Source organism: Megascapheus bottae, chromosome 7 (genome assembly GCF_031878675.1).
Source record: "Megascapheus bottae isolate mThoBot1 chromosome 7, mThoBot2.hap1, whole genome shotgun sequence".
Classification (NCBI taxonomy): Eukaryota; Metazoa; Chordata; class Mammalia; order Rodentia; family Geomyidae; genus Megascapheus; species Megascapheus bottae.
Window position 1 is genome coordinate 82,694,766 of NC_143515.1, and position 25,977 is coordinate 82,720,742.

General features: G+C 50.0%; 1 long non-coding RNA gene across 1 annotated transcript; it reads right to left on the bottom strand.

The window, feature by feature from the left end:
• Positions 1-22,886: 22,886 nt before the first annotated feature.
• On the bottom strand, positions 22,887-24,139 carry LOC150061141 (uncharacterized). Its single transcript, XR_016536201.1, has 3 exons — positions 24,004-24,139; positions 23,227-23,369; positions 22,887-23,028 (listed from the first exon to the last, which is right to left on the bottom strand). It is a non-coding gene; the product is annotated as an uncharacterized LOC150061141 (long non-coding RNA).
• Between the last annotated feature and the right edge of the window lie 1,838 nt (positions 24,140-25,977).

A 25,977-nucleotide genomic window follows, 5' to 3' on the forward strand; every position in this document is an offset into this window, starting at 1 on the left:
CGATTGTGTGGTGTCCATCTCAACGGAAGGAAGAACAGACATTAGGGAACACAGACCTCGGGAATCCCAAGGTCTTGTGGACTCTGTAGGATATGGAGGTGGGAGCCATCCAGGCCCATGGATGCTGAGTGACTGTAGGGAGCCGGCTCGCAGCAGCGGAGCCGTGAGGGGCTGAGCCCGCTCCGGGCAGCGGGTCCTCTCTAGAGTCATGGTGGTTGGAGGGGGAGCACTTTCCTTGCCCCACCATCCTTTGAACAAAGGCTGTGTATCAGGTATCTGCGGGATGGCTGAGTGGCCTCACGGGACAGTGGATGGCCTACTGCCATGGCTGCCGGGGGCTCTGGATGGCACTGCAGTCTGGGAGCAAGCAGGCAGGCTTTGCGGCCACAGCAATGGTCAGGGGTGTGTCCAGGAAGTGCAACTGCAGGGCAGGGTATGAGGTGTCTCCCCCGAGGACAGGGGCAACAAAGAGAAAGAGCCCTAGAACCTGCCGCAGTGCAGAGGGCCGGGCCGGGCCTGGAGGAGACGTCCACCCCTCTCCACCGTGCCCGTCCGCAGGGTCTGTTGGGAGGAAGGTCAGCTGGGAGGTGAGCAGGCCAAGTGGGTCAGTGACTGGCAAGGAGGAGACAGGCAGGGGTTGAGGGCGAGCGGAGGGGAGGGTGGCAGGAGGGAGGGCTCCTGCTCTGCTTCCAACCTCACCACTCTGCGGAGGTGCAGATGTGGACACACGGGCGTCTCCTTCCTGATGGCTCCCCAAGGAGAGTGGTGACCGCAAGTGACCATGGACATGCCGTTGGGCCTGGACTCCAGGAGACAGGGCCCCATCACAGGCAGACACCAGGCCTGGCCATGCTGGGATTCCTCTGGCAGCCTCGTGCGGCTGACGGGGGCACAAACATGCTGAGTTCATGCCTGGCAAAACCCCCGAGGAGGGCACACTTGGAATTCCTTCCGTGGACACTGCTTTAACTCCACCACCAAGACCAGGGCCCTTGTCATTCCAGGACGGTGTTCTCAACTGTGCCACACACAGAGGGATGGTGACTTGTCCCTACATGAGACGGGCCTGGGCTCACAATGGAGTGGCAAGGAAGTCAGGTGAGGGCTGAGGTGAAGGTTCACAGTCATGGAGGAGAGGAGAGGAGGTGAGGTGAGGGCTGAGGTGAAGGTTCACAGTCATGGAGGAGAGGAGAGGAGGTGAGGTGAGGGCTGAGGTGAAGGCTCGCTGTCATGGAGGAGAGGAGAGGAGAGGAGGTGAGGTGAGGGCTGAGGTGAAGGTTCACTGTCATGGAGGACAGGAGAGGAGAGGAGAGGAGGTGAGGTGAGGGCTGAGGTGAAGGTTCACTGTCATGGAGGAGAGGAGAGAAGAGGAGGTGAGGTGAGGGCGGAGGTGAAGGTTCACTGTCATGGAGGAGAGGAGAGAAGAGGAGAGGAGGTCAGGTGAGGGCGGAGGTGAAGGTTCACAGTCATGGAGGACAGGAGAGGAGAGGAGAGGAGAGAAGGTGAGGGCTGAGGTGAAGGTTCAATGTCATGGAGGAGAGGAGAGGAGAGGAGGTGAGGTGAGGGCTGAGGTGAAGGCTGGCTGTCATGGAGCTGGTTGGGCTATGCTATGGAGCCATCATCCAGCAGAACTCTGGACCCCAGTGAGGCCATAATCCGGGATGTGTCCCCAGCTGAGTCCTTGCAGGTGGACCACCGAAGTGTGCAGTGCCTAGTAAGTTTGTAGCGCACAGGAAGTGTGCAAGGCCCAGAAATTGTGCTTGGCACAGGAAGTGTGTAGGGCCCAGTAATTGTGCAGTGCACAAGTAGTGTGCAAGGCCGAGGAAGTGTGCAGGGCCGAGGAAGTGTGCAGGGCCCTGTAAGTGTGCAGGGCCCAGGAAACATCAGGGCCCTGGATGTGTGCAGCGCACAGGAAGCATGCAGTGCCATGGAAGTGTGCAGGGCACAGGTAGTGTGCCGTGCACAGGAAGTGTGCAGTGCATAGGAAGTGTTCATGGCACAGGAAGTGTGCAGGGCCCAGGAAGTGTGCAGGGCCCAGGAAGTGTGCAGTACCCTGGAAATGTGCAGGGCGCAGGAAGCGGTCAGGGCCCTGGAAGTGTGCTGGGCACAGGAAGTGTGCAAGGCCCAGGAAGCCGGCAGGGCCCAGGAAGTGTTCATGGCACAGGAAGTGTGCAGGGCCCAGGAAGCGTGCAGGGCCCAGGAAGCGTGCAGGGCCCAGGAAGCGTGCAGGGCCCAGGAAGTGTGCTGGGCCTAGGAAGCATGCAGGGCCCAGGAAGTGTTCATGGCCCAGGAAGCGTGCAGGGCCCAGGAAGCGTGCAGGGCCCAGGAAGTGTGCTGGGCCCAGGAAGCCGGCAGGGCCCAGGAAGTGTTCATGGCACAGGAAGTGTGCAGGGCCCAGGAAGCGTGCTGGGCCCAGGAAGCATGCAGGGCCCAGGAAGTGTTCATGGCACAGGAAGTGTGCAGGGCCCAGGAAGTGTGCAGGGCCCTGGAAGCGTGCAGGGCCCTGGAAGCGTGCAAGGCCCAGGAAATGTTCAGGAGGAAGGCGCCGGCGCCAGCCGGCACCCAGATTCGCCTGCTGAGGGGACATGGCCAGGGCAGCAGCTATGCCGCCGCTTGCAGAGGGTCCACGCATGGAAGCAGATCGTGGACTGGGGCTGTGGCCCGCCCAGGTCCTCAGGGTCAGGAGAACTGGCAGGGTCGAGCCTGGGGGACTCACTGGGTGGAGAGTGACCATCACGGCAGGCATACACAGTGTCCTACGCTGTCTGGTGACTCATCTTGAACGTCACACACTGCCACCGGAAGGATTTTAGGCTGAAAAAGAGTTTCTGATCTATCAGGATGCTAGAATAAAAGCTATTTGCCGATCCTGGCAGGAGGACGGGGGGAGGGGAGTGGCTAGCATATGGGAGACGAGCCTGGCGGGATGCAGGAAGGACAGGCACTGCGTGGTGCCCAGCCCGTGGGCAGAGGCAGGACAGAGAGTGGTGGAAGACAGCTCGGTCAGCTGCCCCTCCTCTTGACACAGGTAGACACCTTTGAGAGTTCCAGTTACGAGGGGTCCTGCTGGTGAGCTGGGACCCTCCGAGGACCTGAAGGTCAGCGGGACTCGGCAAGGTCACCTGGCCTGGCTGTAGGCAGGCTGCTCGGCCTGGGGTGGAGCTAAACAGGTAGCGACTTTTCTTCTGTGAGCTTGTCACTCTAGGGACTTTACCCGAGCTCTGCCTGTTCATTTCTGTAAGCCTCTGAGTGTCTCTCGCCATGTAACCCTCAGCCGCCGGTGAGGCTGTCAAGTGAGGGTCTCTGTACAATGTCCCTGTAGACAGTAAATTTCATGGATGTCTTTGTTCACTGGCTGGACTTCTCCGGATGGTTTATCACCCCCACGAACTTTTCTTCCAGCTCTTTTTCAAAGCCTTAAGAGAGGCAGTCTATTTGCATGTGAAGATGTAGAAAAAAGAACACGCATTTTTTCAAAGATAACACTTGGAATTTATAAGCCTTTACAAACTGTTATTTCTCTCACTGAGGGAAAATAAAAACAGAAGATAATAAGGAGGCAGTGGTGTTGCAGATAACATCACTTAGTGGATTTTGAAACCTGGTATAATTTATCATTATATAAGATGCTTTGGTCTTCAGGATCAAAGCGAGTGACGCTATCTATCTGCTCACAGCCAATTGAATTGCCTCTTCAGAGTCCCAGACAAACATTTCATTAGTTGCCATTCATCAGGAAATTGGGATGAAATGCCAAACACTTCTCTGGAAAAGCTGGGTCGCACTTCCTTCCCAGGGCACTCTACACGCAATCATTGTGCGGTGCTCGCCTGCTAAGTGCTCAACCCATGCGGCTTCCCAAATAGTTGCGGTTTTCACGACCTGCTCTTTTCTGTCTCAGGCAGTATTCTTCAGCAGGGAGGGCAAGGCCGGACTCATCCCAGCACGCACACTCGGTCTGAATTTAGGTAAGAAGGCTGTGGTATTGCAAAGAAAGCTATGGACTCAGACGGCTGTGTCACGGTGGGACTGAAGTGTTCTCCGTCAGATGGAGCAGTGGAACACGCTTGGGTGGGATACAGAGAAAGGAAGCACAGGGGAGGGCATGGGGGCTGGGAACATGGAGGAGCTGGTGGGACTGAGGTCCCCGCGGGCTGGCGAGGGGGAGTGAGAGGAGAAATGAGCAAAGAGAGAATGAAGAAAGCTCTCCAGAAAGAGTCACCAGACCATCCCACGTGCGGTCACACCACCAAGCCCAAGCAGCAGAGAACAAGGAAGGGCATGGCAAAACCCAAGACAAACAGAAAGCTCTGGAAAGTCGGGGTAGAATGAGTGTGGCACTCACGCTTTCATTGCTGTGACAAAATACTTGCAACCAGCCCTGTGAAGGGAGAAAGTGTGGCTCACTGTCTCAGGGGGGTCCACCAGGGGATGGCTGGCTCCATCTCATCTCACCATTTTATGGCATAGGGTGAGATGGTCCACTGTGGAGGGGAGGTGTGTGGAGGGAGGGAGGGAGGGTGTGTGGAGAGAGGGAGGGAGAGTGTGTGGAGGGAGGGAGGGTGTGCAGAGGGTGGGCTCACCTTATGGTGGATGGAAGTGGAGAAAGACAGGAGGTGGGGAGAAACAGGTAAGCTCCTTTAAGACCTGTCCCCCCCCAGCTCCCCGACCTCCCCTCTGACAGCCCGTCCAGTGTGAACTCATCCATGAGCTCATCCTGATTCCACCCCCTCTGGGTGTGCCCTGGCTGGAGAGGACGCCCTCACACCCTGAGCTCTGGAACTCCATCTACCCAAACTGTAAAGAAGCACGGCTGTGAGCTGACATTTCAGCAGAAACAGAAGACCTGGACGTTTCCTAAAGTGATTAAAAACACTCCAAGCTATAGCTCTGCCGAGAACACACCGTCCTCTGGAAGGTGGAGGCAAATGGGGAAAAATCTAGAAAGAAAAAGAAAATAATCCTAGAAGCACAGGGATCCAGTACAGTCTGAAAACACGGCAAATGAGATGTCTATAGGCCAAAATAAAGATCGACAGTAATAATAACAATAACGATGGTACTGGCACTGGAAGTCACACTGCGGTTACTGCACTGAGGCTGGAGACACCTAACGATACTGAGACTGGAGTGCTCTTACTAATCTTCCTTCCAAAACTTTTGTACCTCTGGCGAAAGAGTGGTCAACATTTCCACTAGGTTATGATCTTCAGTCTACAATCCTATTCCCTGACATAAGAATTAATGTAATGTTTTAAGGGTAATAACACATGTGAAAAATGTATTGCTTTATAAAGGTAATAACATGGGTAAAAAACTAAATAATTACTTAGTTTAAAAGGAGACAAAAATGAAGGAAAATAACATGATACAGATACAAATATAGAACACAAAGTAAGACAATGGAAATTATGTCCAACAAATTATTAATTATTTTACATGCAAGTTACTATGTGGATACTACATTTATTACCTCAGATCCAAAACAGAAGCTCCATTCTTGATCTGTGAAGAGGCTATGGGCCTTCCAAGTATTTCACTCTGCTCTCTGGCCTGGTGGTAGGTGTTGTGACTGGACAGACGCAGACCGACACTGCTGTAGAGAGTTTTGCACCCTGGTTTACTGCACTTGGCTTGGGGGCTTCTAAGGATATTGGGCTTCTCTACACCCGGACCCCACAGATGGATCACTGTCCCAGCAGCCACTGCAGTCCTAAAGGCCCTGTCCCGGTGGCATCACAGAAGTTGGCTTTTAGAGACCCCTCCACCCCTGCCTGCCCCAGCCACGTTCTCAGCAAGACTCCTGGAAAGATCCAGGCAGCAGATTCCCAGGGACAGACTCCCTGGCCTTGGGCTGCGCTTCTCTCAGACCCCGCAGAGTGGGGGGTCAGGAGAGCTCCCGGGACCCATCTGGGTCTTTGAGGGGAGGGCTGCTTACTTCTGCATTCTGTAGAGTTCTTACTCATTACCACTAAGGGCTGGGGTGGCTAGCAATGCTTTCTAATAAACTTTCCATGGCTCAGATTATTGTCTGTACAGTTCCTCTTTCCAGGTTTCCAGATAATTAAAAGGTAGGAGATTATTAAGGACAACTTTATGCCAATAAATATCCAACAAGTGAAACTTTCTGCTAACGCACCACTTACTAAGGTTGGCATCAGGCACACGAGAAGCTGGCATTGTTTTATAGGCATGAACAAAGCTTTTGAGCTGGTGTGCACGCCCGGTGATCTATGCGGGCTGAGTTTCAATTGGGAACTCGGCCGGTGCCTCTATCAGATGACTGTTTGGGGATAGCGGAAAAGCGTCTCCTCAGTTTGAAGTGCTGTTCACAATGCAGAGGCAGCAGCAATAATAGGCTGGGAGGTGAACATCTATTAGTAACAGTGTTCTCTGTCACGAGCCCAAGACTCAACAAAGCACTGCAGCAAGGCCTGACGCACACGCCAGCGCCCATCGTACGCTCATCCGAGCTGTGGCCAACGGCAAGGCACCCACAGGACGCCATGGAGTGAGTGAGCCTCTGGCCAAGAGGGGATGCAGACCTGCAGCAGCGCTCTCACCATGTACACATGGCAGACGCACAGTCTACAAACAAGTCTGTAAAACAGAGTAGTGCGGCGTGGTAGTCTTTGTGCTGTTACACAAGCCATTAGAAACAGACAGTCTGGAGTATCTATTAATTTCATGAATTTTTCCTTGAATATTTACTTTACTGTGAGCTTTCACCATAATTTATTTTAGTAATGAAATGAAATGTAAACACGGGATATAAAATTCAGTAGTTTTATATTTAACAGTAAGTTTGCAAAGTTCTCAAAAACTTCAAACCGTGCTTGCATATGCATTTGAGAAATGCCTCCCTGTTTCTGTGAAGAGCAACTTCTCGGGTCCCCTTCAGTGTCTGCTTGTGGAGGGGTTGAGCTCTTTCATCACTCTGGTTATGCTCATCGAGTACAGGCTGCTGTAAATGGGACTATCTTTCTGATTGCGTTTTCAAAATGTTTGATAATGTCAAACCCTGACACTTAGCTGTTATTCCGATCTAAGAGGTTTTGTTTGAGTCCATTAAATAAATGTAGGAACACATTATCTGCAACTAGGGATAACTTGATTTCTTCCTTCCTTCTTTGTATTGCTTTGATTCATTTCCTTTGTTTTACTGCTCTGGCTAAAAATCCAAGCACTATATTGGATAATTAGACCTACTTGTCCCATCTCTGAATTTAGAGGTGATGTTGTCAATTGGTCCCCACTAAGATATGGGGTATCACATACAACCTCTGCTATGGCGCAGAGCATTTCCTCTTGTTTCCTCAGTGCTTTCACATGAAGGAATGCTGAGTGTGTCAAAGGCCTTTTCTATACCCACTGAGATGACTATGTCATTTGGATTCTACATTCTACTCATGCGCTGTGTTATGTTTATTGACTTTCATGAGATGAGCCATCCTTCCTTCCTTGAAAGGCAACAAACTGGCTCATAGGAGCAAAAAGCATAATGTTAGAGGTACACTAACACAACTGACTTCAGATTACACTGCAGAGCTACCATACCCCAAACCACATGAGACAAGTGCAAAAACAAACACAAAGAACAGTGACACAGAGCAGAGGACTCAGAAATAAACCCACAGAGCTACAGCCAAAGCATCGACGCCTACACTGGAGAAAAGACGGCAGACCTTCAACAAGGGCGGCGAATTCTGACAAGGACTTGGGAAAAAGAAGCCCTGTACTATAGGTCAGAATAAAATGTGTGTAGCCACTTCAGAAGCCTGTATGGAGGTTCCTCAAAAACTAAAAGTGGAACTACCACACGGTCTTGCTGTCATTCTCTGGGCAAATAGACGAGGAATGTAAGCCTGCCATGCGAGAGACCTCCACGGCCACATTGACACAGCAGTATTCACCCCAGCCAAGCCGTGGATCCACCCACTGAAACAGGTGAAGGAACAGGAGACATCACCGCAGAGACCCGACACAGGCGTGCAGACACTGCGAACACACGCACTGAGTGCAGTGCCAGCCAGCCGGGACGAACGAGGAAAACTTTTCAGGAAACTGGGTGAAACTGGAGACTGATCAACTACATTAAAGAAACGAGCCAGATTTAAAAAGACAAATGCTGCCTGTTTTCTGTCATGGGCGAACTTCAGACCGAAAACACAAATGACAGGAATACAAAATGGGGAGTACCTGGGATGACCAGGCCCATGGGGACGGCCCGGTGGCCGTGGGGTAAAGAAAGGTCACTGGAGTGTGTCGGAGCAGGTATGGCCATGTCACCATGAATCCCTCTGTACGGATAATACACCTTTAAAAATCTGGCTTTACAATAATTTCCCCTAGGCATGTGTGAATCTCTTTGGGTGACAGTGATGGAGATTTCAGCCCAGAGGCTTCACAATTTTTTCACTGTCACCCACTGGACTGTTTTTCCTTCCATTTTAAAGATGAACGAAAACTTTATACCTAAGAAGGGATTTGCACCAAAAAAAATCTATCGCTCTGGCTAAGACTTAGTGAGAATTCTGTGAAAATGCGCCTCCCCCAAAATAAATGATGCCCCCAAAGCAAGGGAGACACCTGAGTTTACCATTTATGGAGGTCCTCTCGAGCTAAAAGGGGAGCGCAACGTGTTTCCTTTACATAGCAAGGCAAAAGACTTGTACTTATCAAACAGTAAAAGCTAGTCCAGATTATCTTACGAATTAATTAACCTCAGTGCGGAGACAAAGTCCATGCAGGAAGATGGACATTTTTGGTGTGCAGTTGCAATGTACACGCAGGAACTTTCGTGACAGCCACACAGCCAGCTCCACGCGTGGTGAAGTCGTGGATGCTCGGAAGGACTGTAGTGGGTGGGTAAAACGAGTCCTTCCACATCACTAACCACCGCGATGGGTTCTGGCTCAGTGGTGATTTTCTTGGAAGCATGCACGCCCGGATACCAAGGTCTACTATGGGAGCCTCTTGGCTGACTGAAGCTGCAGGTCTGACCTTCCCGCGCCTGCAGCCCAACATCTGCCATTCTTCTGGGGTTCAGAGCTCCCCAGCACTTCCACTTCACCAGAGGAAACAGGAGCAAGGCTGAAGGCAGCGGCGGCTGGGGAGGTGCAGCCTCGGCTTCCAGGGCCCTGGGCAGCAGGCTGTCTCTACTCCACGTCCTTGTGCAGGCAGCAAGGTCATGCCCAGCAGTTGGCGGGGCCTGGCCTGCCCCCGGGCTGCTGTGGACAAGCGCGTCCCTCCCTCTGGACGGCCATCTGCCACCCTTGTTTCCCTTCCGAGGAACTCAGCCTTGAGGACAGCTGGGCAGTGTTGGGTGGGCGGCCAGCGCGGCCCTGGGGCCTGGGATGCCGGTGCCCCTGGTCAAGGCGAGGGTCTGCACGGGGAGGGGCTGCACCTGACACCCAGCTGCTAGGGTTTGTTGTCCAGATCACTCAGAAAGTGGCCGGGCAGCGTCCTGTGCTGCAAACCACGGGCCTTGCAGGCTGGCCATGCAAGGGGAGGCCATGGCCAAGGAGGCATTCCCGAGACAAGATTCCCCAGGCAAGAAGCTGGCTTTCTTCCTTGGCAGTCCCTGCCTGCGAGGACAGTGCACACCCTTCACCCTGCTCTGCACCTGGGGAGCCGGGGCCCTGGGGGGGAGCCGGGGCCCTGGGGGAGCTGGGGGTGCTGCAGATGTTTCCGTCCACCAGGGTGGCCACCACTGAGCCCCCTCCCCACGGGGTCTCCCTGGGACCAGCTCCGGCCACATCAGCACCTGCGCTTGCCACGGCTCTTCCAGCCCCGGCTCGCCGCCTCCTCTACACGTCAGATCACAAACTCTCCCAAGTGCACGACGCAGGTTATTTGCTTAGATAAAATTTCGCTGTCAATTCATTGGCAAACACTGTAGTCTACTCAATATTCTATTGGATTTGAGTACAGTTATTCAGACGGCTACCCCCTGCAGGAAATGAAGTTGTTTACCTTTTCTGATTCTTTCCTTTTTTGCAATTACGGACATGAACTTCATAGCTTTCTTGTACGGGAACATTGAATTCTTGAAATTTTCCAATTTTAAGGATTTTGATTTGTGTTGCATAATTGGCTTTTGAAAGTTTTTGAGATAATTGCTTTTAAATGTGCTGCTCATTATCTTCTATGCAGTGAGCTACCTTACCCTATTGAATTTTAGGGTTGGCACCATCTCACCGCTACTAAATGCTTTCATAAATTAGGTCTGTTCTCATACTCTCACTTCTTTCCCATTATCAGACCACCTATTCTAGCACAAGGAAAATGTCTTTTAATTATTGTATCTCTAGGCATTTTTATAATGGTTAGGAAAAATGCCCTGATTATGTTTTCATTTAAGTTATTTATTTCCTAACAAAATTGAGAAAAATTTGAATTTTTTATCCAGTCACATGTTTTTACTAAAGATATTTACATTTGTAAATTAATCTGCAAAGAAGTAGTGTCTTTGCAGTATTTTGTATTCCTATTACCAGGGACAGAAAATTGTTCCATGGAGATAATCTTTCTTTTACCTTTCTTTTAGTGACATTCAACTGTTTTCTTTTCCTTAGAGGTCCTGCTAATCTCGTTGACTCCATTCTTGTGTATTTTGTATCTGTCAGTCCAGTTTTCCACTGATGTCATTTCTTTCCTCATCAAATATCTTCTTTATAATTTGTATTACTGTGAATCTCCTGCTAACTCACCCTGAAATTTTGATTCGGAATATTTTCAGATGCTGCCCAAATGTTTTCTGCTTTCTTGATTTCTGAGAAGTATGGTGTCTTTTTATTGCTCCTCCTGTGTAAGGAATGTGGCTTTTTCCTACGCTCAAGATCCTCAAGCCTTCTTGGTTGTCAGAAACCTGTTCTACTTCGTGGCTGGTACCTGAATTTTCCCTGCTTGTATGGTTAAATAGGTAAATCAAATGCAGACATTCCAGCCAGAATCTTCCGGGTAACTTCTCTGTGCGGAGGCAATCCTGTTTCCTACAGCACTGGCTTTCGGCCGCCCCTGGCTGGCCTCTGCTCTCGGCTGTCACCTCGCTGCTCCTCTGCATCCTGAGATCTGCTCCAACTCCACACAGGCTGTCATTTCTCCCAGGCAGAGCCATTTCATCTCCAGAACCCCCGTGAATCTATTTCTCCTTTAATTTTCAGTGGCGTAAAAATACCCACCATAAAGCACCTTGTTGTGACAATCCTTAAGGACCCAGCTCCGTGGCACTCAGAACATTTACATTGTTTGGGATTGATTATCAGCAGCTACTTTCAAAAGCATTTTTATCTTCTATACTGGACCTATAGCCATGAAACACTAATTCCTCCATCTCTCTGGGAACAAAACGAATTCTCCACCAATTAGACACCACCTTTTCCAGATCCCCTCTTCCTCCTGTACATCAACTTGATGCTCAAGTACCCATGCACACGGAGTCGTGCTGTATCGGCCTGTTTCTATGCATTTATCTCACTCAGTCACTCAGGGTGTGCCACGTGCCAAAATATACTTCCATTAAATATCAAATAATCTTCCACTGTGTTTAAGACTCACATTTTTAAAATCCCACCAATCTGTGGATAGAAAGTTGGGTTTCTCCTACCTTTTGACTACCATTGTTGCTGTTAACATGAGCACTCAAATGTCAGAGTCCTTGCTCTTCAAGCACTGAGTACTTTTCAGCATTAGCATTGCTGGGTCAGATAGTGATTCTATGGTTCCTTGAAAAATCACCATCCTGTTTTCCTTAGCGGATACACCATTTTCCACTCCAGGTAGTAAGCCACAGTGAGCCAGCTTCTCCCATCTTTGAGATACTTCACAGCCACACTAGTGGAGGAAGGGTTTGTTTTTATTATTTTGCCAGTCCTGGAACTTGAACTGAGTGCTGTCCCTTAGCTTCCTTTTGCTCAAGACTAGTACTGTACTACCACTTAAGCCACAGCACCACTTCTGAGTTTTTCTGAGTTCTTTATTGGAGATAAGTGTCTCACGGACCTTTCTGTTTGGGCTGGCTTTGAACCATGATCCTCAGATTTTAGCCAGATTATAAGTTTATAAACACAATGTATCTTCAAAAGCATCGCCCCTTTCATCTTCCTGTTTTGGCTTTATGTTTCTATAATCATTAGTGATGGTGAACATGTTTCTGGGTGGTGAATAATCCCCCAAGAATAAAGCCCTTCTCCATCTTTAGATTTGATTGTTTTCATGTTATGAATTTCCTTATGTACAATGGATATTAACTTCAGATCAGTATACAATCTGATCCCATTCTGTGGATCGTCTTTCCATTCTGTTTACAGTGTCATTTGACCCACAAACAGTCATGGTTATAGCTTTTATTTCCTTTTTTATTGTGTTCATGATGAAGCATATTTCTGGTATTTAAAATGGCTAGTACTATCTGTCTATTAGTTCCATTTTACCTGTATTTCTCAGCGTACTTGGTTAGCTCATTTCTTCCTAGATTCACTGAATAATTCTAGCATCCAGACTTACCCCCTAATACCTGACTACATCCCTGCTGTCTACCTCATATGACAAGAGTGTGGCTGTGACTTCCCTCCTGTGAAGAATGTTGAGTTTGTTTTTCACTGATGCTCAAGACCTTTGCCATCCGTTCTGTTGGGATGGGGTAGCACAGCCTTTCTCTATGTGTAATTAACAAGATGACAGGAAGCCCTGACCCCATCTCGGTTCTGCTTGAACACAGGTCAAGGTCTCCTTTCACCATGTCTTTGGGTGGGTCCACCCCTTAGCTACCTGGCAGTTGTTTTGGGTTTGTTTGTGGAGTTTCATCCTAGACATGTGCAGAAAAGTATTTATCCCGGGGCGTCCTGGGTCTCTGTGTCTGAGAGTGTCTCTGCTCAAGCTCCACCCTCTTTCTCCTCTCTGCCTCTCCTGCTCTCTCATGTCCCTGGTCCCAGGACTGTGCCTAGAAAGTTACAGTTGTCTCCATATTCATGTTCCTGTCCTTAACCCAGCCACACGACCGCCTTACTCAGACACTTTCTTACACTTCATCCCCAGAAGTGACCACAGCCAGAATCCACAGCAATGCTGTGTGTGTGTGTGTGTGTGTGTGTGATTGTGTGTGTGTGTGATTGTGTGTGTGTGTGTGTGTAGGTACATTTGTTTACTTGGTCTTTGCCTTTGAACTCTCTGTGTAACTGCTTCAAGGCATGGGCTGTCACTGAACCATACAAATAATCATCATTAAAGTAAGAATCCCCCGGCAAATGCTTCCTCTTTACTAGACACTGTTTTAGGATCATCCAGTGACGGATCCCACAACCACCACTTAAAGATGAGGAGGGGGTGGAGGGCAGGGAGATCCAGAACCCAAATGAACTTTGGAATCCCTGTCCTCTTTCTGGACCAGAAAACTCACCTGGAGTCAGTGGGTTAGGGAGCAGGTGGCTTGGGATAGGACCCTTCCTCTGCCTTTAGAAGCCCAGAGAGCCCCTGTGTGACAAGAATCACAAAGGTGAGCAATGAAGAAATGGCACCCACATGAATTGCAGGGATTCTGGCTAAAGCGTTTTGGAGGCAGTTCTGATGCACGTTTTCATCTCCCTGAGGTCCAGGGAGAAGATGTCCGTCCAGATGAGGCACAGAATGTGCAGGGGACACAATGATGTACCCCCTGCTCGGCCATGAGGGGGCTTCCCTGCTACCAGCCGAGCCTGGGGAGATCCAGGCTGAGATTCCCCGGGCCCCATCCGAGAAGCCTCTGAAAGAATCCCACGGCCGACTGCCCTGCCTCCAGGGACCCCCCCCCTCCAGGGGGACCCCGCCTCCAGGGAGCCCCGTCTCCAGGGACCCCACCTCCAGGGGACCCCGCCTCCAGGGAGCCCCGCCTCCAGGGACCCCACCTCCAGGGAGCCCCGCTTCCAGGGGACCTTGGCTCCAGGGACCCCGCCTCCAGGGACTCCACCTCCAGGGAGCCCCCCCTCCAGGGGAACCCGCCTCCAGGGACCCCGCCTCCAGGGGGCCCCGGGTTCTCCTCGGGCCAGCCAGGAGCTCTGGGGAGTCTGCGGGGGCCCAGCGTGGCCGGCTGGCCCCTGGATTCCAGACTGAGCACTGAGCCCGGGGCACTGAGCAGGGGTGTGGGGGGGAGGAAAGAGGCCCCAGGCCCAGGCAGGGGGAAGAGCACGGGGGGCCTGGCGCCTCCTCCAAGGCCCAACATGGGCAGAGCAGGGCAGAGCAGGCTCCGTCCAGAAAGGAGAGACACCAGCTGAGGGGACCCAGCCCCAGGACAGACCCCGCCCCGCTCCCCAGGCCCCGCCCCTCCCCACACGCCCCGCCTCTCGTCTCGGGCCCCGCCCCTCCCCGCAGGCCCCCGCCCCTCTCCCCTCCACACTCAGGCGCCCCTGCAGGCCCTCAGGGGACGCGCCACCAGGGTGCGGAGTGTGAGGTCACCGCTGTCTGGCTGGCCCCAGGCCCCAGGCGGCACTTGTCCCTGGACGGGCTGGGTCTGGGGTCAGAGGTCAGGGCACCACCAGCATGGTGACTGTCCCTCGGGAGCAGAGGGCCTCGCCGGCACAGCGCCGGCCCCACCCCGCCCGCGCTGCACCCGGGCGGTGCCCAGCCCGCACCCCTGCAGCACACCCACGTCCTCCACATCCCGCAGGGCAGAACACCCGACTCAGAGCCAGCGGGAAGGCGCATGGCAGGCTGGGGGTTGTAGTCCACGACCCTAAGACGTGGGCAGCTCGGCCCCAGGCCTCGTGCATGCTGGGAAAGACTCATCATTCAACAGGGCAGTCCCTGTGAAATGCATGCTGGGAAGTGCACTGCCCAATCCTGTGCGGTGCATGCTGGGAACAGAGTCCAGCACGACTTCCAGGAGGTACTGGTTTGCAGTGCATGCTGGGAAGTGTAGTTCTTGGAAAGGGGGGTTGAGAAACATGGATGTGGCAGCCTGCACACACATGTGCACTACACAAACACAAAGCCATATTCCTGTCCTAAACCTGCAGAGCTCTAAAGGACAAGACCTGCACACACATGTGCACTACACAAACACTGAGTCATATTCCTGTCCTACCCCTGAGGAGCTCTAGAGAACAAGACCTGCACACACATGTGCACTACACAAACACTGAGTCATATTCCTGTCCTACACCTGCAGAGCTCTAGAGGACAAGACCTGCACACACATGTGCACTACACAAACACTGAGTCATATTCCTGTCCTACACCTGCAGAGCTCTAGAGAACAAGACCTGCACACACATGTGCACTACACAAACACTGAGTCATATTCCTGTCCTACACCTGAGGAGCTCTAGAGAACAAGACCTGCACACACATGTGCACTACACAAACACTGAGTCATATTCCTGTCCTAAACCTGCAGAGCTCTAGAAGACAAGACCTGCACACACATGTGCACTACACAAACACTGAGTCATATTCCTGTCCTACCCCTGCAGAGCTCTAGAGAACAAGACCTGCACACACATGTGCACTACACAAACACTGAGTCATATTCCTGTCCTACACCTGCAGAGCTCTAGAGGACAAGACCTGCACACACATGTGCACTACACAAACACTGAGTCATATTCCTGTCCTACCCCTGCAGAGCTCTAGAGAACAAGACCTGCACACACATGTGCACTACACAAACACTGAGTCATATTCCTGTCCTACCCCTGCAGAGCTCTAGAGAACAAGACCTGCACACACATGTGCACTACACAAACACTGAGTCATATTCCTGTCCTACACCTGAGGAGCTCTAGAGAACAAGACCTGCACACACATGTGCACTACACAAACACTGAGTCATATTCCTGTCCTACACCTGAGGAGCTCTAGAGAACAAGACCTGCACACACATGTGCACTACACAAACACTGAATTATATTCCTGTCCTACACCTGCAGAGCTCTAGAGGACAAGACCTGCACACACATGTGCACTACACAAACACTGAGTCATATTCCTGTCCTACACCTGCAGAGCTCTAGAGAACAAGACCTGCACACACATGTGCACTACACAAACACTGAGTCATATTCCTGTCCTACACCTGAGGAGCTCTAGAGAACAAGACCTGCACACACATGTGCACTACACAAACACTGAGTCATATTCCTGTCCTAAACCTGCAGAGCTCTAGAAGACAAGACCTGCACACACATGTGCACTACACAAACACTGAGTCATATTCCTGTCCTACCCCTGCAGAGCTCTAGAGAACAAGACCTGCACACACATGTGCACTACACAAACACTGAGTCATATTCCTGTCCTACACCTGCAGAGCTCTAGAGGACAAGACCTGCACACACATGTGCACTACACAAACACTGAGTCATATTCCTGTCCTACACCTGCAGAGCTCTAGAGAACAAGACCTGCACACACATGTGCACTACACAAACACTGAGTCATATTCCTGTCCTACCCCTGCAGAGCTCTAGAGAACAAGACCTGCACACACATGTGCACTACACAAACACTGAGTCATATTCCTGTCCTACACCTGAGGAGCTCTAGAGAACAAGACCTGCACACACATGTGCACTACACAAACACTGAGTCATATTCCTGTCCTACACCTGAGGAGCTCTAGAGAACAAGACCTGCACACACATGTGCACTACACAAACACTGAATTATATTCCTGTCCTACACCTGCAGAGCTCTAGAGGACAAGACCTGCACACACATGTGCACTACACAAACACTGAGTCATATTCCTGTCCTACACCTGCAGAGCTCTAGAGAACAAGACCTGCACACACATGTGCACTACACAAACACTGAGTCATATTTCTGTCCTACACCTGCAGAGCTCTAGAGGACAAGACCTGCACACACATGTGCACTACACAAACACTGAGTCATATTCCTGTCCTACCCCTGCAGAGCTCCAGAGAACAAGACCTGCACACACATGTGCACTACACAAACACTGAGTCATATTCCTGTCCTACTCCTGCAGAGCTCCAGAGAACAAGACCTGCACACACATGTGCACTACACAAACACTGAGTCATATTCCTGTCCTACCCCTGCAGAGCTCTAGAGAACAAGACCTGCACACACATGTGCACTACACACATAATGAGTCATATTCCTGTCCTACACCTGCAGAGCTCTAGAGAACAAGACCTGCACACACATGTGCACTACACAAACACTGAGTCATATTCCTGTCCTACTCCTGCAGAGCTCCAGAGAACAAGACCTGCACACACATGTGCACTACACAAACACTGAATTATATTCCTGTCCTACACCTGCAGATCTCTAGAGAACAAGACCTGCACACTCACGTGCACTACACAAACACTGAGTCATATTCCTGTCCTACACCTGCAGAGCTCTAGAGGACAAGACCTGCACACACATGTGCACTACACAAACACTGAGTCATATTCCTGTCCTACTCCTGCAGAGCTCTAGAGAACAAGACCTGCACACACATGTGCACTGCACACATAATGAGTTATATTCCTGTCCTACACCTGCCCAGCTCCCGTGAATAAGACCTGCACACACATGTGCACTGACCCAGTTGACCTTCTCATGCACTCTCATGTTCGTACACCTGCCTATGAAGCCTTGGGTCATTAAAGCCTGGCCTTTGTCCTTCGGCCGGGTGCTGAGCACCGTCCCTGTTGTCTCCCCGGGAAGTTTTGCCTTCCTTGTGGAGAGAAAATGCTCAAAACCTGCAGCTCAGAATAAGCATGGGATAGATTGTTAAGGCCTGTAATGACCTCGTTATACAGTGATGTGCTTTCCCTTCCATGTGAAATCTGTGGTGTTGGACCAGTATCCTACTCGTACTCCTCCCCTCTCCTCATCCTCCTACCCCAGAAGTTTGCTTGCATAGATTCGATCACATATACATGAAAGTGTCTGACTTTCCATGTCTGCATCCCTCGGCGGTCATCACTGTCGGTTCACATACAGGATTATTGTATATAAAAAATTTATTCATCTGCTGATGCACATTCAGGTTATTTCCGAATCTTAGCTATTGTGAGTAAAGATGCAATAAAAAGGAAAAGCTCAGCTGTGTCTTTCCCATACTGATTTGCCGATTGGTATCCTGTATACACCTTCATATCTATGTCTATATCTCCCCCTCTCTCTATATGTATATTATGCATCTATATACACACACACACACACAAAGAGACTGAGAGAGAGGGGGGGGCTCAAGTAGTTTCCATTCTCCCCAGCAGTCCCCAGCTTCCTTATCTGCACACCCCAGCTAGCACTAGTTGTCTTAGTCTTTTTGTTAATCGCCATCCTTCCTGCAGGGAGGCAACGCCACACTGTGATTTTAATTTGTATTTACCAGATGATTAGTGATGCTGAGTCGTTTTTCAGATGTGTGTTGGCCGTGTGTGTGTGTGTGTGTGTGTGTGTTCTGTTGAGACATGTCTAACGAGGTCCTTTGCCCACTTAGTTGGTCTATTTGTTTCCTTGCTCTCGAGTCAAACTTATGCGATTTGAATATTACCAGATGTGTGATTTATGAACCTTCCTCTCACTACGTCAGTTTGCTTCCACTCTATCGATCCTTGGCTTTGTGATTCAGAAGCTCTTCATGTGGTGAAATCCCATTTGTCTATTTCTGCCAGTGCTTATGGGATTATATCCAAATGATCTCTTCCAGGCTTTATCTAGGTCTTATGCCTAACTTTTCATCCCACTTGAGTGGATTTGTATATGGTGTGAGAGGAAATGTTTTACTTCATTTTTCTGCATATGTATATTCAGTTCTCTCAAAACTATTTATTGGGGAGAATGACCTTTTCCTATTGTGTATTCTTTTCACCTTTCCCAAAATGAGTCAGAATTTAAACACATATCCAGTCAATCTATCATGTGTAATTGTGTATGCAATATCATCTTATTTTGTTTATTATAGATTTGTGACAGATTCTGAGGTTACGTAGTGTGATGACTCCAGCTTTGTTCTTTTTGCTTATATTGCTTTGATGACTAAAAATCTTTTGGCTACACTTGAATTTCAGGATTTTTTTTCCTGTGAAAATTTTCATTGGGAATTTGATAGGGATTGTGGTGATTCTATGGATTGGTTCAAAACTGATGAACATTTTGACAACATTAATTATTCCAGTCCATGATCACGAGATACTTTTCATCCAGTCATATCTTCCCAAAATGCCTTCTTCAGTGTTTTATAGTATTCAGTACAGAGATCAGTTTTTGCTTTGGTTAAATTGTTAAAACTTTTGTTTTCTTTTTTTTTTTTTTTGCCAGTCCTGGGCTTGAGCTCAGGCCTGAGCACTGTCCTTGGACTTTCTCGAGGCTAGAGCTCTACCACTTGAGCCTCAGGCACCACTTCTGGCTTTTTTCGATGTATGTGGTACCGAGGAATCGAACCCGGGTCTTCATGCACGCTAGGCAAGTACTTTAACCACTAGGCCAAACTCCCAGCCTTGTTTTCTTTTTGATGTTTAATGTTTTCTCGTTTACATTCTTTGGACAGTTTGTTATTAGTACAGAGAAACATAACTGATATTTGTGTGCTGTTTTTTATCCTGCAACTTTACAGAATTTGATAATTCTCATAACTTAGTTGATGGAGTCATCAAGGATTCCTATGTATAAAATCATGGTGTCTGAAATCAGAATGTCATCCTTTCTAAAATGAGTATATTTTATTTCTTTCTTACCTAATTCCTCTAAGCAGAAGTGATAAAGTTGAATATACTTGACCCCCCCTCCCTTTCTTTCTGTCCTTCTTTCTTTTTTCCTTTCTTTCTTTCATTTATCTTGGTCCAAGACTGGGACTTGTTCTTAGTACCTGATGCTTTTGCTCATTGGGCAGCTGAGCCATGCTTCCAAACACAATCCTTGACTTGTTCTTCATATTAGGATGAGAATTTTCACCATCAAGTCTTCTCCTACTTGTCTTTATTGTATTGAGAGTCAATCTTCTATATTATTTACTGAGAGTTTAATTATGAAGGGGTGTTGGATTTTTTTCATGTTTTTCTTTATCTACTAGGATGATCATTCATGTTTTATCTTTCATTTTGGGACATGTTTTGTCACATTTATTGATTTGCATAGCTTGAACTGCCCATGAATGCAGCAATAAATTTCCTTTGTCAATGGTGCATGATTCTCTTACTGCAAGGTGCAGTTTGGTTTGCTAGTATTTTGTGGAAGACTTTTTCCATCTGTGTTAAGGCTTCTTGTCTTATGACCATTTTTTTTGCATTTAGATTGTCTAGCTACAATATCAGTGTAATGCTGGCCTCATGAAATGTATTTGGAACCTTTCTACTTAAAATGTTTGGAGTAGGTTGAGAAGACTTGATTCATCTTTAAGTGTTTGGCGGAATTCAAGGATGAATTAAAACCTTTTCCTTTACTTTAAAGGAAGATTTATAATTTAATCTCCTGTTATGTTGCTAGTCTATACAGGCTTTGCATTTCTTCCTCTTTCTTGGTTGATTATATTTCTAGAAATTCATTTATTTCTTCTAGGTTCTATAATTGGTGGCAAATAATTATTCAGAATTACCTGTCATAATTCTTTCTATTTTTGTATATCTTTGTAAGAATTACCTGTGGCAGACAGAACTTTACTTAGACTATAATAGTAACAACATTGCCATAGTCCATTTGTGTTTCTATAACAAAATTCCACCAGCTGGGAAATTAGTAAACAACAGAATGGATTTCTCAGCGTTCTGGAGGCTGGGGAGTTGCCGGCAGGTTCAGTGTCTTGTTAGGGTTTCCTTCTTGTTGCTTCCTATCTTGAGAAGATAGAGAAGAGATCCAGCAGCTCCTTTTAGAAATGACACTGGGGGTTTTGGTTTTGAACTCAGGGCCTTGCACTTACTAGGCAGGCATGTAAGCCATCCCCCTTCCCCATCCCCCCCTCCTGGAGGAGGGTTGTGGGGCCTGGACTGGGCCTGGGCACTGTCCCTGAGCTCTGCAGCTCAAGGCTAGCGCCCCACCCCTTGAAAATTTTCCCGACATGGATACTTTTACAGATACTTAGCCAACTTCTAAAAGAGGTGGCAAATTCTAATTTCTAGAAAGAATTTTCTAGAAGGATTCCTCAGATTCACATAAAGAACTTACTTTCAGTTTCTTCTGAAGATGTTTTATTCATCAAAAGTGAGTGGGCTTTTCTCCTCCTTACCACTTGGAACGAGAATTTTAACTCCTCGATTTCCGTCTCCACCTTCATGTCATCGGCCGTTCTTGATTCTCTTTTCTGGTTTCGCCCTCCAAGAGCGGCCATGATCTCCTGGGCATTCTGGGGTGTACTTCAGGTCACAGGCACACCGGTGGCTCTCTGATGCTGCCCTTGAGTGCAGTGACAACACCAGTAAGCTTCTTCTCACAAAGTCCCCTGTGCCAGGAGTGTGTCTGGTGACCCTGTGCTCTGCTCAGGGAGAGGAGAGAGAGGGCAGAGGTGTTTGCCGAGACAAGCCAGGGGAAGAAAACGCAGCTGTGCCACAAGCAAGGGGAGCATCCCACAGTGGCACTGCGCTTAGGGCGGTCACAGGAATGGTTTTCTGGGGTCACAGTGGGGGTCTGGCTGTGAAGAAGAGCAGGTGGGCAGCCCATGCACTGGAGACGGAGATGGAAAGCTCAGAAGGAATAAGACGTTAAAGGCAAAGAGTGGGGTGTGGCGTCCATTCACGGGCGTGGCGCAGGCCATGCTCAGGAGAGGCAGACAGAGGCTGTGTGTTTCCTGGGAGAACCCGGCACAGAGGGGCAGGCCAGGCACGCAGTGTGGATGCCCTGCTCAGAGCTGTACAGATGGGACAGTGAGAGGCTCCGGGAGACTCGGCCCAGTCACAGTTAAGGAGTTGTGGGGTGACAGATACAGAGCTCCAGGCACCCTGCAGGGAAGTAGACTTGAGGTAGCTGACCCCCCCCCCGCCACATGCTTATGTGTGTCTAGATTATAAAAACGGTCCTCAATTCCTCCAGCACCTAGAACCAGCGGAACCAGGCAGCCTAAGAGACGGAGCCTAGGGGTGCTCTTGATGAGTCCCTTTAAAAGTGTCCAGAGGGCAGAACAGAGAATGGAAGTGTCCTGTGCACTGAACCCTGCTGAGCTTTTATGTGTACAGTGACATCAAATGGATCTGAGCAAAGGCCATAAAATCTCTCTGACACACAAAGTGAACCAGCTCGTGGCCAGACCTGGACCAGGAGATACCAGTGGCCAGGTTTGTTGTCAAATCGACCTCATATTTGTCCTCAGAGAGAGGGCATGCAAATTTCTTACAGTGTTTTCAAACATGTAAACCGTTGACTACGAAGACCACAGTTTACTTCTTTTTCTCGGAGGTAGGGCCTGGAAAATGCTAGGTAGACAATCTACTGTGGGAGCTTCTTCTCCAGCATTTTACATTATTTTTCAGATAGGGTCTCCAACTCCTGCCCAGAGTAGGCCTCAGCCCTCGATCCTCCTTCCAAGAAGCTGGGGTTACAGGAGTGTAGCACCGTAACCCGCAGGGGCCAGAGCTGGGAGCCAGCCATGCTGACTCTCGTCTGTCTTTGTGTCTGGACACTCGAGCAGATCCACAGAGAGACCCAGGATGGAAACCTTCTACCAGATACAACTCAGAAACACCATAAATACAAATGTAAATTAGCTGTCAACTGGATATTAAAATGGATTTTTAAGAAGAATTTATCTTTCTTAAAAGCAAGTAAAGATGATCCTTGTGCTAAATGATTTGAGAGTGTAATTGGCTGATGACTGGGTAGAAAACAGCAATAAAGGGAAAGTGCATTTAATTTTAGCTTGTCACTTGCAGCTTTCCAAATTGGTTTATTCCAAATGAATACTCACTTTTCAATATTAGATTACTTTTTTATTTATTTAATTTTTTTCTGCCCCAACTTATTTCTGTGGCTCCTGAAACATACCAGCCAGTGGGCCAAAGCATCAATGCTGCGTTTCCTGTGCATGTGTGCAGGTTGTGAAGGGGCTGTGGGCAGCGTTACCTCTGCAGACACCTCTGTCCGTGTCCTCCACTCGCAAGCCTGCAAAGACACTGGCAGTGGCTTCCTCAGATGCCCTGTCCCCTGTTCAGTGAACTGGGCTGGGGAGATGGGGCCTGCTTCCACCAGGGCCATTTTAACCATGTGTGAATCTGTCCCTCCCCTCCAGAGAAGCTTGGCAAGTTCCCACTCACTGGGACTCCTACCGGCCCCTCAAACCTGGGAGCCACAGATTCTGACCTGTGCACGGATCTGATCGGCCCTGGAGAGCCAGGCAGAGGTGTGATGAACCACAAGAAGAAGCAGGTTACAAATGAGCAGGTTTGGTCCAGGAAAACTTGCTCAGGATAAGGGGCCGGGGCCAGCAGCCACAGCAGCATGACCTGGACCCGTGTGGAAGCACACATATTTGGTCCTCTCCCTCTGAACCTGCAGAACCTGAGCTTTGGGACTGGACTAGCAGGTTTCCTCCCACTGCCACCCCTCCCCTGGCCCCACTCTGGACACTCTGGGGCAGCCCAAAGGCCAGCGCTGTGGACTTCATGCACAGAGAGCTTTCGAGCTTGGCAGTGAATCTCAGCTTTGCCAATTGTTGCCTGTGTGAACTCCATCGAATTACCCAACTCCTCCAAGTCTAAAGTTCTTTCTATGTAAATGGAGATAATCAAGCCTGCTTTGGCAGGCTGCTATTCAGCATGTTATATATGATGTTAAATAGACGACAGCGTGTCTCTCTGTGCAGTGGGGTGCTGAGATGGAAACATTCCAGACTTGGTGTCAGTGGAAGCATCCAGAGAGCCTCAAGGCACCGAGGGGGCCCGGCAGCCCCTGTGCTCGCTCAGCAAAGGAGAGCATCCTGAGCCACCTCTGTGTCCTCAACCTCCACACTCACCCCGAAAACCACACTTCTGGGCTCAGGAAGAGGGAAATGGTGCAAAAAGAGAATGTGTCTGTGTGATTGAGTTCTTCCCGAGAACCGTGGAAGAGCCACAAATGTCTCCCAGAATCAAGACTCACTGGAGGTGAAGGACCAGCTCAGATGAGTTCAAGATGCTCTCAGAGGAGGGAGGCGAGTCTGTCCCAGCAGAGGTATGCGTTTGAGTAAGTCCCTCTCTCATCAGACTTGCTTCTCAGCTTGGACAGTGCAGGTCAGGGCCACTAACTCTGGGTAGGGAGGAGGCACCACACAGAGGGAAACAGTCCAGCACACAGAGCAGCCAGGCGCCAGGTCCTGTCCCCTTCTCTTCTGGAGCCAGACTGGATGAGAAGCCAAACCCACAGCTCTGATTAGTATTTGTTCTCTGTGCTCCTGAGCTGGGACACTTGGTGATTTAATTGACCTTAGCTTTGTCTGCTCTTTTTAAAAGTGAGCCAAGCTCGGGAGTCCCAAAGTTTTCCTCCAGGAGCAAAGCGTATTCTCCTGAGGGGCCACGGAAAAGCCACAGATGCCGGGCCCACTGGCGCAGCACGCAGGCAGGCCCCTCCTCACACATCAGATGGTGGAGCCTCAGTCACGAGAGCTATTAGCGCTCACGAGGAAAACAACATTTTGACTTCTTTCAGAATCAAGAAGGTTTTATTGTCACATTTGATCGGTCTCAGTGTAACGACAGGCCCGTCAATGCAACCTTTTCAGGAACGTAAGCAGCCCTTGCTTCTGGCAGCCAGTCTTTTCCTAGTTTCAGAGCACGGGTGGGAGAAGCCCACGCGAAGGCCAGGAGGCCTTCAGGTGATGGGGTCGTTTCCTTGGCTGCAGGGTGAGAATCAGCCAGGCAGCTTCCTCCAGCAGTAGGGCTGGGGCGGGGGGCTTGGCTATGCAATGACCCCCCTAGGCTCCTGGGTTGAAGTTTGGTGGCCAGTGCTGTGCCTAGAGCAGGCCTTGTGAAGGGACTGGGTCCTGAGGGCTCAGACTTCAATAACGGACAAACCCCTCCGCAGATGCACAATCTGAGGGTGGTTCACAGCGGGCACTAGGCCTAGATAGGAGACGCAGGTGAAGCATGAACCCCTCCTGGCTCCTCTCTCACTGACTCTCTGCTTCCTGGTGGCTCGAGGTGAGAGGCCTCCCCTGCCACACCCAGCTCCGCCTCCATGCGAACGTCACCCCGTGACCTTAGACCCGGAAGAAGCTCAGAGCGTGGAGGCAACCATCCGGACCCTGAGCCACCATGAACCTTCCCTCTCGCAATTGTTTGTCACACACAGTGGCAGAAGGCAGACAGCGGGCACCGAGCACAGTGCAGGTGCTGGTGTTTGGGTATCGTTCCTGGCCTTCTTTCTGGGCACATGGTCCCTAGAAGTGTCCTCAAGACAGAGCCCCACAAAGCACCAAGTTCAAATCCCTCCAGGAGCTCGGCAGGGTATCAGGAAGCTCCCAGGAACAGACTGCACGCGTCTTCTCGCTGGAGACCCTTCTGCCATGAGGAGACCCGGCCCTCAAACATGGCCGTGATCTCCATGCGAGACTAGGGCTTCTTGTTACATTTCTGAGCCCGGGCTCCAGGGCCACGCAGCACGGCTGGGTCCTCTCTCTTCCTCACCCCCCTCCCCGCCACACACTCAGGACAGCCAGTGGGCACCTGCTGGGTCCAATTTCAGCAGTTTCTGTTTGAAATGACCTCTAGTCCCCCGGCCTCCGCCCCGGTCTAAACATTCTAGAAAATATCGACCCTCTCTGAGTGAAGGCTCTGCTCCAGCTTCAAACGCGGGCGCCACTTCTTGTTCTTTCTTAGATAAGGAAAGCAGAGCCCAGTTAATAGGCTGCTCTGTGTAAACCGCATGCCTGGGAAGTGTCAGGGAGAAAAATCTGCTTTTCCCCCTGCTCTGCACTGGGATTCCAGCCCTGTGGGCTCCCAGACCGTCAAGGCTCGAGGCTCCCGCTGGCTATGGCTTCGCTCTGTTCTGTCTGTGCCCTCTGCCTCCTTTTGTGGTTGATGTGCCTGCTAGGAAGAAGTGCCTCTCCAGGAAGGCTCGATGTAAGCCAAACAAGCA